Source organism: Lissotriton vulgaris, chromosome 9, assembly GCF_964263255.1.
Source record: "Lissotriton vulgaris chromosome 9, aLisVul1.2, whole genome shotgun sequence".
Classification (NCBI taxonomy): domain Eukaryota; kingdom Metazoa; phylum Chordata; class Amphibia; order Caudata; family Salamandridae; genus Lissotriton; species Lissotriton vulgaris.
The window spans coordinates 1,018,758,099-1,018,773,238 of record NC_141697.1 but is presented as its reverse complement, the minus strand read 5'-3'; the positions used below and the strand labels follow the sequence as shown (position 1 = coordinate 1,018,773,238).

General features: G+C 44.4%; 1 protein-coding gene across 12 annotated transcripts in view; it reads left to right on the top strand.

The window, feature by feature from the left end:
• Positions 1-15,140, top strand: part of FOXP1 (forkhead box P1) — an 875,723-nt gene that overhangs the window by 487,361 nt on the left and 373,222 nt on the right. The window lies entirely within an intron of this gene.

The window sequence follows — 15,140 nt, the reverse complement described above, 5'->3', positions numbered from 1 at the left end:
TCTCCCACCAACCCACAAACAAGTTTGCGTAGCTGGGGGTGAAGCACGTGCCTATTGCTGTCCCTCTGATCTGGCAGTACAATGTACCCGCAAATAGGAAGGTATTGTTTTCGAGACAGAATCTAGTCATTTTCAAAAGCATTCGATTGTGTTGGTGAAATTTCAATGGGTTTGTGCCCAAAAACCATTGTACCGCTTGGATACCATCCTGATGATCTATACAGGTATAGAGATTGGCGACATCTAGTGTGATCAGAAGCATATCTGTTCCCCACTCTATGCCATCAATTCGCCTGAGGAAGTCCTGGGTATCCCTTACATAGGATGGCAGATCCTTGACAAAGGGAGCTAAGTAGGTGTCAATGAATCTGGACGTATTCTCCAGCTGACTGCCAATGGAAGAGACTATGGGTCTCCCAGGAGGGTTTCTGATGTCCTTGTGCACCTTGGGGAGGTGATAGAAAGTGGAGATGACAGGATTCTCACATTGCAAATAATCAAATTCATTTTTATTTAACATTCCCTCATCTCTCCATCCCTCTAGCAATGATTGATACTCAAGAGTGCATTCTACATAGTCTGTTTTAGTAATTGTCATATAACAGTCTCTGTTCATCAGTTGGTTCATAGCCTCCTTTTTGTATTTCTCCTTGCTGAAAATCACCACATTACCACCCTTATCAGAGGGTTTTATTACAATTGTGGTGTCCATTTTGAGTGATTGTATGGCTTCCCATTCTTTCCTCGAGATGTTAGAATTTTTCCTAGTCATATTTACGATGTTATTTGCCATCTTCTGAAGGTCCTGTTAGACTGCATCGTTAAATACATCTACCGCATCATAGGTGGCATGTGGAAGGCCCGTGACTTCCTTTGTAAGTTGCTTGGATCTCGTTTTTGACTTATTTCTTCCCTCCTTAGGGTGTTCATGGAATTAGGGATATCTTCTATGCCAGCTTATGTATGCGTTGCAATAAGAGTTTCTAAATCATTGTCTCTAAGTTCTGTTTCCTCGTTATTGCTGTTAGTAGAACTTGTATTTGTAGTCATTGCAGGTTTCATTGCAAAGATCTTCTGGAACTTTAATTTGCAGACGAACTTGAAGAGGTCTATTCTTGTTTCCACATGGTCAAATGTTGCCGTGGGGCAAAAAGTTAGGCCTCTTTTTAGTACCATTTCTTCGTTCGTCGTGAGCTTTCTGTTTGATAGGTTAATAATTGTATTTTCCTCACCTACCATCTTCCTCTCCTGCCTTTGCTCCGGGTCACCATTGGGGTTGCTGGTTGAACGCCTGCCCCTCCTGCCACGCCTTGTTTTCCTCCTCTTTTTTGTATTGTTGTCGGAGGTTGTTTCGATTTCGTTTGGGGCCGTTGACGCATTTCCTTTAAGACTTGAAACTCATCTAAAAAAGGAACCGCAGATGTTTTTTTCGGTACTTGTTCTTTTATCCTTATTCGCGCCTTCCTCCTCTGAGGCTTCGGCCTCCGATTCTGAGGTATCCCTGCTGGCAAGTTGTTGCGTGCCCTGTGCCAGTCTCTTTATTGTAATTGAACAACAACGGTCCTTGACAAAAGGGAGATAGACATTTGAATAATTATAGGCTACAATCAGCGCTATAATGAACAAGAAGTCCAGCCGGACTTCAAAATTTAATTTATACTGTAATAGGTAAAAATAAACAGAACAACAAATAAACAGTGGGACACAGTCCTGTATCCACAAGGCTAGACAAACAATTTACAATACATACAAATAGGAAATTTCTCAGGCAATTGAAAAGGGAAGAATCAATTTGCTTCACACATGTAGAAAAAACATGATTTTGGCACATAGTTGTGAACTGGTGTTTAGACTACATCAACTGTCGACGGCGTTTCGATCCAGTCAGAATTTCGGATCATCATCAGGACAACGAATGTTTTGCCTGAATTTACAAGCCTTTATTTACAAGGAGAAACAAGGGGACACATAGGATAATGATTAGCAAGCTGTTTTACTCCCAGAGGCGAAAGCAGTCAGGTAGCCTTACCATGCTTAAGGTGGTACCTGCCATTCGTGTAGGTAAGTGTCAACCAGACAGTGCCAGACGAACACGGCGCATGTGCAAAAAACATTTTGCGTGCATATGGATGCGTTGGGCTGGAAACAACCATACGTGTGTGGTGGTGTCAAGCGAGTGTCAGTCATAATCATATACATACACTGGTGAGGACGAAAAATTAGTGAAAGGCCTGAGGTATGTATTTACCTTGGGAAAAGTACAGTTAGACAACCGGGGCGTCTTGAAGACTGGCTCTAAGTAATAGGTGGTCGTGGGGCTTCCAGATTCAGGAGCCTAAAGGGATTGGTGCCAGAATTAAATAAAAAACCAGTCAAACACAACCAATTGCCTGGGAATGGTAAGGGCAGGGCTTACCTCGATGTTAGGCTGGCAATTCCTTAGATAACGGGCGATTCGCGAATTGGGAAGATTAAAAGCAGGAAAACTGCATGGATAGTGCGTGATTAAGTAGTTGTAGTGCCAGACAGGAACCCGCTTACCAATTAGATGTAAGGGTCTCGGAAGGGAGACGATTTGGCGGGTATATGCGCATGGCAGGGAGACCTGTGATGAGGCACCTGCAAGGGAATTAATTGCAAATAAGGGAACCACTATCCCTGTTGACCGCGGGAACACTGCAAAGATAGTTATAGTGCCAGACGGGCTAATTATAGAAAGGCAGGAACCGCTTACCAATTGATTGTGAAGGTCTCGAAAGGGAGATGAATCTTAGGGTGATTGCACGTGGTAGGGAGACCTGTAATAAAGCACCTGCAAGGGAATTATTTACAATTGAGGGAACCGCTAACTAGTTAAAAGTCAGCGGCGAGTAGTTACCACGGATTAGACAACACGCATACCTAGAGTTCTCGATGGAACTTCCACGGCCGTCTATGGAGCCCAATCGCGCCGATAAGACGCAGAGTGTTGGGCGTGTCGAAGAAAATAGGCAGCCGGCCAAGTTGGGGAGGGACATTGGTAGGTAAGGCATAATATGGCGGCCATTTTCGAAGGGGCAGAATTCGCCGATTATGGCGGACATCTTGGAAGGGTAAAAACGGCACAGTGAAGAAGGTGCATTGCTAGTTTACAAGCACAAAAGTGGTGATGATGTGAGTGCTTCAAGCCATGCAAGTGACATTAAATTTGCAGTATGTATAATAAAGCCAGTGACATTTAACGATTCAGGTTGGGTAGGCAATAACTAACAGAAGGCAGAAATACATTTTCAGGAAAGTGAGGTCCAGTCCTCATTGCGATTAAGTCCATTCCTTATACTGTCCATAAGTAGAATCATTTTTAGTTCCTCTCTGTTCATTAGGAGTCCAATATCTCCTCCACGCGGCGGTAGCTTCACAGATTTAAGGACAGTCCATCTCAGGTCATTGTCTTTGTGTCCTTTTTCGGTGAAGTGATCCACCAAGGGAAATATAATTATTCAAATGTCTATCTTCCTTTTGTCAAGGACCGTTGTTGTTCAATTATACTAATACCCCTGGTCCTTGCTTACCAAGTGGGTTCCCTTGTTTCTCTAAAATAGTCTCTTTATTGTGGCATCAAACTTTCGTGCAAAGTTTAATATGCGCCCAGAAAGATAATCCTGTTTGTCCCTTTGAAATTTCGTTGTTTTCTTTTTTTTATTCCAGTTTCATAGTCTTTTAGTCGTTTTTGCATTTCTTTTCGCAAATCTTCGCTGGCTTTCGTATCTTTGTCCTTTCCGATGTTGTCCTCAAAGAAAAAAAAAATATATATATATATATACCATCCTTGTGACAGAGTAACAGACCTCCTATCAGTGTAATGTAACCCTTGAAACACATATTCAAAAATAGAAACTAAAATGTTCATATAAATAGAGATACCCATACCAGTTACAACAACCAATTCAGTAATACCACCATCTATATAGACATCCACTCATTCACCAACAGTTCTATATAGTCACTCATACATATATTCACTCATCATATGTAGTGAAACACCTATACATCCTGTTACACACTGACAGTCATCCAAAAGTTACTCACACACATAATCACACATGCAAATAAACTATTGAACATCCATTTATTTGCATATACAGCTATCCACACACTACCACCTTACTTCTAAGGAAACTTACACATACTTACTCTCTTAAACAATCACTTATAGAAACACATACTTATTTAAACAGGAACTCTTACAATCTCTCACTCTCACATATGCTCACTTATATACATCAATACTCACATATACAAGATTAAAACATATGTAGTTACTCATAAAGACACTAGTGAAGCAGGCATTCACTCACTAACATATACACACTCAGCCACCCATACAGTCCTGCACATATGCTGTCTTCAAAACATATACAAACAGTGAGTCAGTCACCAACCCATGCAGCCACTTATACACAAAGTGAAACACTGATACATATATTTAAATATTTAAAAAATACTTGCTAACATAAGTATTCACTAAGATACTCTTTATAAGCCAGTTAACCAATCAATATTTTATTAAAAAAACATCCATTTACACACTTATTTAAACATTTATTCGTCCATCGACCTTTACAAATACATATATAAAACATATTTATTTTTCATAAAGACACACATTCACTGGATGGTGTCATCAGTGATGTCATGAGTGATGTCACTGACCATGTCATGAGTGATGTAATATGTGACGTCATCAGCAGTGCATTGCAGGCGCGCAAGTTATAGTGAGTCCAACTAACTATAACGTGGAATTTCAATGGTTTTATGTCAGTAATTCCTAACTATAACTGGTGTGAAACCTAAGGTTTTTTCAGTGAATTTCATAGGTTTTTAAAATGCTAATTCCTAACTATAACTGGTGTGAAACCTATGGTTTTTTCAGTGAATTTCAAAGGTTTTTTAATAGCAAATTTCTATAGCTATGAAATGTAATATTTTATAAAATGAACCCTATATTCTATATTTATGTAATACTATTTTTTTATGTAAATTGTTTCTGAATTTATTTATTTTTTGCCCTGGAGCGCTCCCGGTGCGCGTCCCGGTGAGCGCACCGGTAAGCGCAGTCTTGCGGCGTGCCCCAGGGTGCGCACCGGTGAGCGTCCCATTAGCGCTATTGCCGCGAACGAAAACATCATCGTGACGTATCGCGTAGCCGCGTCCGCGTGATACGCACGGCGTAAGCGCACCCGGAAGCACTCGAGCGAATACGATCGCGCAATGTAAGCATCCGACGCGCTTATGCGACGCAACGCGCCGTGTGGCGCGCCCGGGGGCGCGTAGCATAAGCGCGTCGGGTCATGTGACCTGAAAATAACACTTTTTATTGGTGCAGAACAGTTTTGGTTTCCAAATGATGAAAGCCCGGGTCATGTGACCTGAAAATAGCACTTTTCATTGGTTCCGGACAGTTTTTTTTTCCAAATGATGAAAGACCCCACTTTTTTTCCTTATTCTGACTTTGTCCTTTAATTTAATTTAATTTAATTGCGGGTTTATATAGCGCTGGAATCGACTCCCGGAGGAGTATCTCCGCGCTTCGACCGCTGGGGAACCCGTCCTCGCTCACCCTGAGAGATGGTCCCTAATGGGTATCTCTAAGGTGCGACCAAGCATCCCCGGCGGTCTGGGGGGGCCGTTGTGAAGATGAGGCAAGCTTATGTCCAGAGTTGCCGAGTGTGGTCCCTGACTGGAGTAGGCACTGAGGCGAGAATTATCGAGCCCGCTGACCCTGGTCCACGACCCTGCCGCATCGAATCGAACCCTGGTCCCGGGCCGTCCTCTGCTTACTGGTCTGCCGCCTCTAACCAGTGAGCCACACCACACCACTTTGACTGAGGAAGACCTGTTTGGAGATCTGTGAATAAAATGTTGTACTTTAAAATGGCTACAGTAGCAGCAGCAGCTGGAGCATCTGCACCACCACCACCAAGAGGACCACCACAACACCACAGTGGTGGAGATGAAGAAGAGGAGGAGGAGGAGGAGGGGAGTAGGAGATTCCTACCAGAAGACAATACCCCATATAGGCCAAAGCAGCACATTGTATGGGAGTTTTTTTCCATCCCAGAGGGCAAGAAGAAAGTCAATGCGCCTAAGGTGACTTGCCTAATCTGTAAGATGGAACTTTCAAGGGGTAACCCTGATAAAAAATACTCATTTGGTAATAACACCATGATTCGGCACATGCAGCGCAGGCATCCCAACAACTATGCTGCGGCAGAGGTGAGAGAACTGGCCAGCAATCCTCCCCAATCTTCACCCAGCACCTCCAAACGAAAGCAACCCACTCCATCGGCACCAGAGACAAGGGAGATGGTCCCAAACATTCAACCAAAGTTTGGGCAATACAAGATCACTTGTATTTTTTGTGGTAAGACCATCACCTATGGTGAGCAAAGCATAACGCTCACAAACCGTGCTGGTGACAACCACAAATGCCCCAAAAATCCATAATTTTTTCCTGATTTTTTTTTTGCTCCAGTTGAGCCGTTTTCAATTCCTGTTTTTTGTTTCTCCCCATAAAAATAACAAAAAATATATAAAATAGTTAATAAAAGCGAAAAAAAGTACAAAATGGTCATAAAATCATTAAAAAAATATAAAACAACAAAAAGAAGAAAAAAACTGTTCTTTTTAGAACTACCTCCAAATTATAAAAAAGGATAAATTTTTTGAAAACTCTATCATTCTTTTTTCCCCATGGTACGCTCCCCGGTGCGCGTACCTGGCGCTCCCCCCGCGCAAATCGAAAAACATATAGCCCCCACATCAAACCTAGGGGGTCAGGGGGGGTCTACTCTGCCCCCTTATGGTCATTTCCCCCTTTGTTTTTGCCACCTCTTGTGTCTCGATCCTACCGAGACACGAGATGGCGGCCGCTCCGGACTGTTTGGAATGTTTACAGATACCCGAGAGCCAATCAGCTTTCCGCGCGCGAACTCGCGTAGCGCGCTGGTTCGCGTCCCGGAGCGCGCTTATAGATATATATATTTTTTTGAACCTAAATTAGTCAAAATCCACTGGAGCACATATCTTGAGACATAGCAAAGGCACATCGGGCTACCAGTCCCTACAATTTTGCCAAGTTTGGTGGAAATCCATTCAGCCGTTCGGGCTAAAAGTGAGGTCGACCGCCCTATGGAAATTAACATGGGGAAAATACGTTTTGGGACCCCCTTTTTTGTCGGCCCCCACTTGACAAATCCCCCCCAAACTTTCAGGGAAGGACCAGAGCGCCGCGAGGCAAATTTGAGGAAATTTTCAGGCAGATTCCTCAACCGGCGCCAAAGTTATTCACAATAGAATGCTGAGATTTTCTATTGAAAATAATCCTAACTATAACTACCTACTGGCGACCGCCAGTAGGTAATATATATATATATTTAGAGAGAGAGAGAGATGGAAGAGACAAAATACCTGTTAACGGCACCCTATGCTAAGCACAGATTTTTAGCTTATGTTTTTTAATCCATGCCCTTAATAATATCGGCCACGCCCCTGTGCAAGCCTCCCCAGTTTTTTCATCCCACTTGAAGCCTTGCCCTAATGGTAACTGAATGGCTAACTGGCGGGTTTCGCCTGATTCTCCACCCACGTATGTACATCTTACTTGTTTAACAGACTTTTTCTTTTATTTCACATATTTTATTTAAAAATGTTTACATGAACATCTTGGCTGTCCTGTGATAGGGTTAGCAGAGTTGTTACAGGTACATTTTCTATTTTGATCTGTAGGGACGAGCAAGTCCCAAATATTTGGCTAACCCCACTTGGTGGTAGTTATAGAAGAAGAAGGACAAGAGAAAGAGAAAGGGTGAGAAAGGGGATAGATACAAGGGAGGAAAAGGAGGCAGGAGACAGGCAGTGAAAATTAAATTTCTTAAATATTCCCTGTGGCCTTCGTGACATATGACGTCCTGTGGTGTGATTGGCATCCATGTAGGCAGCTTGCTGACGATACCTTAAATTCACAGGGGTTCATAAGATTCCAGGTACGTGTTCAGCACATTTCACATTCTCCTGGATGCTGGTTTCCATGGTGAGTTATGGAGTGCAATGTTGTCCATGCCTCTAAGATGTGTGATCCAGTTGAACCAGCCTTTGTAGGTGCTTTTACTAGTGTCCTTCCAGTTTGCTAGGACCATTTTCATTGCCGCAGTAAGCAACAGGTCAAGTAGGTCTTTGTCGGGTGTGGTTTGTATGTCTGTAATCATAAAAGCCATGGTAAGTGTGGAGAATTCTTTGGTTAGTGTACAGTCAAACAAACCATTTATGAAACCAAATATTTTCTCCCAGAATGAGTTGAGTGTTGGACAGTGGAGGATGAGGTGTGCTAAGTCCCCGGTTTCCCTGTTGCAATTCCAGCATGTCGCGTCTTACCTGATTTCTAGTGAGAATAGCTGGGCTGGGGTCCAAAAGGCCTTGTGAAGCAGCCAGAATTTTGTTTGTGAGAGAACAGGGGAAATCTTGTTATGTGAGGGTGAGCTCCATATTGTGGATTTGGGGCGGAGGAGTTTGTAGAGGTGTGAGACCTGGTGACCTAATTTATTAATGTTCGAAACAAACCGGGAGATTGATGGTTGTGAGGCGGATAATTTTGTTCTAGTGAGGGCCATTCTAATTTGTAAGAAGTTATAGAGTTCTGTGTCCTCTAGTTTGTATTTTTTTTTTAGGTCTGTGAAAGTAATAGGGTATGTTCTGTTATCAAGTTGGTGGGGGAAGTGAATGACTTTCCCAATCCATACTTCGAAGGTAAGGCTTTTCCCTTTGTACAGAAACTTGCTGTTGGCCCATAGGGATTCCATTTTCGATCCTTTTATGCTAGTCTCTAGTTTCTTATCTACTTTAAGTAGAGCCATTTTTGTGTTCTTGGAAATGGATTTGGTTGTCTGGGGGTATTTATTTGCAGTTAATAGGGCCAGGGGTGTTAGGTTGTTCAGGACAGCCCTCTCTACCTGTAGCCATACCAGCATATAGTTGGCTGGCGCTGAGATCCAGTAAGTGCCTTGTTTGGCTAGAAAGGCTAGCTGGAAAATTCTGAAGTCTGCGAGATTTACCCCCCTTGGTTTTTATCCAATGTTAGTTTTTTTATGTTTATACGCGCCTTCTTCCCTCGCCATAAGAATTTCGAGATCAGGATGTCAGTTTTGCGGTGGAATTCATCTGCTAGGAATAACGAGAGCATGCTGATCTGGTAGTTGATAATTGGGGTGATCATCATTTTAATGGTTTCGATTATGCCCCACCACGTTATGAATTTTGCGGACCAGGAGTCGAGGAATTTCTTAATCTTTTCTACTAGTAGTTTCTCATTCTAGTGCAGTGTGTAGATTAAGTCATTCCCAAAAGGTATACCTAGGTATTTGATATAACCTGTTTGCCAGGCTAATCCTGATCTCCCCGGGGTGGCTCTCGTGCAGTGAATGTTTAGTGGCTGCATTCTGACTTGTCTCTGTTGACTTTGTAACCTGAGAACCTGGAGTATTGTGCAATCGTCTCCATCAGGGCTTCGATTGATGTATTAGGCTGTTCGGCTACTATGAGTATGTCATCTGCGTAGGCAGCTAGCTTTACTTCCACGCCATTGATATCGATCCCTCTTATGTTTGTGTTCAGTTTGATGTCTTGGATAAGGGGTTCTAGAGCAAGTAGGAATAACAAAGGGGAGAGGGGGCATCCCTGTCTAGTGCCTTGTTGTAGTGTAAATGGATCAGAAAGAGAGCCGTTTACCTTGATACAGGCTGACGGTTCCCCTTACAGGGCCATAAACATCCGTATGTACCCCGCCCCTAACTTGAATGTGTGCATGCAACGTTCAAGAAAAGCCCACGAGACTCTGTCGAAGGCCTTTTCCACATCTAATGTGATAGCTACCGCTGGTTCAGCTTTCTTGGGCGTGTGTTCTAATATGTGGCAGAGGAGTCGGATGTTATGGTTAGACATTCTAGTATGTAAGAATCCGACCTGGGAGTTGCTTATGATTTTTGGAAGAACGGAGTTTAGTCTGGTTGCTAGTATTTTGGCGTAAATTTTGCAGTCTACGTTAGTAAGGGATATGGGTCTGTAGTTTTTTGGTGACATTTGCTCTTTCCTCGCCTTAAAGAATGACTATAATGTTGGCTTCTGACATGGATTTTGATACTGCCCCTCCAACTACTGACTAGTTAAAAACGTGTTTCATGGTAGACTTCAGCTGATCTAAAAAGGCCTAGTAAAATGCGGCCGTATAGCCGTTCGGCCCCCGCGCTTATTTCTGGTAAGGCTAGTCTATTGAGGTATTTTGTGCACTCTGTGTTAAGCTTCTTTTCTTTTTTGTAAAGCTCTTGGTAGAATTCTTGAAAAGTCTTTAGTATATCCTAGTGTCTTGCGTGTGTTTGGTTCTTAGAGTCAGTGATGGATGAGATGTCAATCTGGTTTCGTTTGTGCTTGAGGTAGTAGGCTAGGAGTCTCCCTGCTTTATTGGCCTCACAGAGGTTAAGAGCTTTGTATTTGTGGATCCATAGCCCTGCCCTCTCGCTCAGTATCTTGTTGAACTCATACTTTGTTTGTGTTAGTTTTGCGAGGGTCTTACTGTCGTGCAGGGCCTTTGTGTGGTCCAATTCTAATCTTTTGATTTCCTGTTCCAGCTGGATTAATTTCAAGTTTGTGCTCTTATTTAATTTTGATTTAATTACTGTGCCTCTAATGGTTGCCTTCAGGGCATCCCAGAGTGTGCATGGTTGGTTTTGGGGATGTAATTGTGCTTGAGGTAATCTATAATGGCCTCCTCAATCTTTTTTTTGTTCACGGGATCCGCTAGCACATCGCTGTTAAAGTGCCACCTCCGTGGGACAGCTTAATTGCGGCACCCGCTCAGTTTTAGGCTAATGCATGAATGATCTGACACTAGTCTCGGAGCTATGTCGGAGTGTTCGATTAGGCATGTGTGCGATCCAGAGATTAAGATACAATCCATCCTGGTGTAAGTCTTGTGAGGGATGGAGTAAAATGTTTAGTCTCTAGTGTCCGGGTGTTGAAGGTGCCATGCATCCTTTAAGTCATATTTAGAGCAGATGCTTCGGAGTAACGTGTGCGAGTTCGTGGGGTAATATTGATAGGCAGATTATCTGTCCATTATTTGGTCCAACGGGATATTGAGGGATATTGAAATCCCCTGCTACCACCATAAGATCGCTTTGAGGGAAGTTTTCTAGCGTGTTTGCCACCTCCGACTAGAAGTATGGGTCGTCTGCATTGGGGTTGTATATGTTTGCAACGTGGATTAGCTCCTCCCCCCTTCTTAAATGTGTCACTAGTAGCCTACCTTCACAGTCCTGGGACTGTGATTCTAAAGTAATGTTGGATCTTTTGGATATGAGTGTCATGACCCCCCCCTGTTTCTTTTTGTCGGTGGGTGAGCAAGCTACCTGCGAGATCCAGGGATAGTTTGGTCTCCTGTAGAAGGATTATATTGCCCTTGGTTTTGGCTAAGTAGTCTATAATTTTCCAATGCTTAACAGGATAGTTAAGAGCTTTAACATTAGGGATACTATGTTAAGGTCGATGACTTGAGTGGGTGAGTTATTGCCGGCCAGCATTTGGGTGTACTGTGCTAAAAGCCTCTGTTCTATGTCCATGAATCATAAGGGCGCTGTCTCTGGTTTTGGCCCTGGTGACCTGGACCGCCCCCCCCCCTTTCCGCTCACATGGTTCTGTGCTTTTGCTCCCCCCAGGGGTTTTGCATACATTGTGATTGCCACCATTGGGCCCTCCTGTAAGTCAGGGTGCCTAAAGGAGTTGGCTAACACGGCCTGTCGAGTACAGTTTATAGGTAAAAAAGAGGTCAAAAGAAAAGGGAAGACAGAGAATATAGAAAGTCAAGAACCGAGAAACCTTAGTGTGGATTTCCCTCCCCCCCACCGCACCCCCCTACCTCCCCACCCGCCCCACTCCCCTCCTCGTATGTCGGAGGTGCGACGACAGCATCAGCGTCCCGCCCCTCTGAGAATTCTACGGGTTACTACTTTGCTGAGAATCCTATGGACTACTTACTAGGAGTGCAGTCCAACCATACTTTAGAACCCTCTCTCTATCCCCACATATTGTCTGGCGGAATAGAGAAAAATAGAAGTAAAAACTGTCTATAAAGGATAAAGAGGGCTGGCAGCATGGTTTAGTCCGTTTGTCTATTTTGTCTACCACCGCAACTACGGGAGAAATTGCGTGAGTTAGTGAGGTATATAGTGGTTGTAGATCATGTCTTTCACACTGTGCAAATATAGTAGAAGGGGAGGTAGATAGTGGTTGTGTTGTCGAGTCATTGAGATTAGCTTTTCTTGACCGTGAGGTAGGGCTTTAAAGAGCGTTCGGTCCTGTGACAGTCTACTTTTGCTTGAGCCGGCTTGTGAAGTTTCCATGTCTTGTGCGGATGGTCCATCCAGGAAAGCAGCAAGGTCCTTGGGATCAGTGAAGTAGAGCTGTCTGCCCTTATCAGTTATCCTGTATTTAGCTGGAGCCATGAAAGAGAACTGCATGTTTTTGCTCCTGAGTTTATCCCTTCCTAGTATCGACCGTGGGTTTAGAGTAGTCTTGGGTGAGTATGATCTCATGACCTTTCCATGCGATCTGGTGATTCTGGAGTGCGTGGCTAAAAATGGCATCCGTGTGGTGTGATCTCAATGACTTGCATATGATAGGGCGGGCTGCTTGGTTAGCTGTAGTAGGCTTAAACAAAGGCAATCTATGCGCTCTGATGATTTCAAACTGTCTGTCAAATTTTAGATTTGTGAGTTTGGGGATCAGGTTTTCAAGAAAAGCAGCGCAGGAGCCTAGTGTATCTTCTGCGCCCTCCTAGACTCCCAGTATGCAAATGTTCCCCTATCGGTTGCGGTCTTCTAACTCCGCTACTTGCAATGCATGCAAGTTTGGCAATTCCCTTGTGGGAGCGAGCAGTGGCGCCATATGTTAGCAATTGTCGTGCCTTGCTGCTCGCTCACGCAAGGGAATCCAGCGCAGGCCCCTTCCTCTCTCCCCTCCCCCTGCTGCCGCGAGGCACGGGCGCCTGTTTTACTTGCGCCGTTCTCAGTGGCAGCAGTCAGATGAACCTGTGCCGTTTGTTTTTTTGTTTGTTTTTGACCGCTCCACAATGCTTTCTTTAATGCCCCCCAGAGGAGTGCCGTCACTCGTGCAGCCCACAATAGGCAGTGCCATGTGTGTCCTCACACCCCTGGAGACTACTGCTGGAGTCGCCGCTCTGTAGGTCCTGTCTGTAGCAGAGTTTTGAGCGGATTGTCATTATATCACACCCCAGATTTCTTGCTGTACTATAGATTTCCGCTCTCTGAACCGCTCTCGTGCACACCACCTTCGTTGCTCACCCCCCCTTGTACAAGCGCCTAATCCCTTGCTGTGGAGGATGCCATTTTGTCTTCCCTCAGTGCTTTGTTTCAGTTTTCGGTTTCGTCTGTATCTTGATCCCTCCGCAATGCCTTCCTTGCCGACCCCGGACCACTACCAGTCTCCAGCGGAGTGTTCCACAAATAGGCAATGCTGTTTGCCCTCTACACTCCCGGTGAGCACTGCTGGGATCACCGCTCCATAGGTCCACACTCCCCCTCGCTACCCCTCACATGTGCTTGTGTCTCTTGTGCGGTGCTCCCCCCGAGTCGCTGACAATCGCTGACAGACCCTGGAGCAGGGCCAGGTGTTAGGGCTGGGGGTCGGCAGGTGAGCTTATTGATGCGTAGCAAGGTTACTATGTAACGATCACCTTACTCGAAGCCGCACATTAAAGTCCGCTCAGCATTCTGTGGGTGATCGGCCCGCCATATTGCTCCTGCTCCTTTCTTTTCCATCTTCTCGTGTCAGCGATGATTTTCTCGCAACAGCAGGCAACTGAGGGGTTCACACAACAACCAGCTTGTGCTCAGGCAATTCTGACCTGCAGAACCTCGATCACCGCATCTTCCATTCCATTCACTCTCTGTGGATTCTTAGTTCGATTCTCTGATACGGCGGAGCGACAGGATCAGGCAGCCATTAGCTCTGCTGTCCAAACCACGCCCCAGACGTTATGTTCTTTGAAACTGTATTTTTGGTTAGAGAATGCTTGTACGCTGTATGTGATGGAGCGAAACGTGTCAGCAGAATTATCTATGTCTCCATAAATTGTCTATTCACTCTACTTTGAATAAAATTGTTTGAATATTGTTTGGAACTACAAGTCTAATTATTCTATTGGGAATGCTTTCAGCTCCCACCACCTTACGGGCCTCTTTCTCATTGCTCCTCAAAAGTGTATGCAGCAGAGATGCTGGTATCTTCACACACTTAGCTGACATATGCTGATATCCTATTGGTGTATGAGCTTGTTAGCAGATGGCACCATTGATGGCAGTGTGAACCAGTCATGTGCTTTGTTGAAGGTTAAGCAGAGCAACTGTAATGAAAATTATCACATGTAGCACACCATATATAATCAAAAAGTATATACCTGAAAACAGTCGTTTTCACTTGTACTGAAGGGGGGGGGGACATATTGAACAAATGAGAAATATTAGTGCCTTCATTGCTCTATCATGGTTCTCATTCCTACATTCAGCGAGGCAAGGGGTGATACCAGGGCGTATGATGGAAGCTGCTGTCTGAGGTAAGCAGAACGTTCCCTGTGATTCCAGGCCCATCATCAGCGTCTGTGATCTGCTTCTTGAACTGTTGTGTAGCTGATCAGTTCCACCTAATGTGCCTCTTGATTTCTGCGGTTGTAACACTCCGACTACAAGCTGCTCTCTTCATTTTTATGCGCTTTAGATGCTCCTGACTGTCATACTCGGGCGGTTCATCTTCACCGTCCGGTTTTGCTTTAAGACTTGCACGTCGATCAGGCTGCTGTTGCTTTGAATGCGAGATCAAAAGAAGATGAATTCCGGTAAAAAAAAAAAAATGCCCTTGTATGAAGAAAAGAGTGGGGCCTATGTAAACATCGCAGTGACAGCTCCCAACGAGTTATTTCTGCAGAGCATTACCTCCCCCAGTGACAGACAGCCCGGGATTGGGTGCTAAGTAACAACCAGGGCGCACGAGCGCCTGCACCACGTTGCCACAACAGCAACAAACTCTGTGCAGGAATC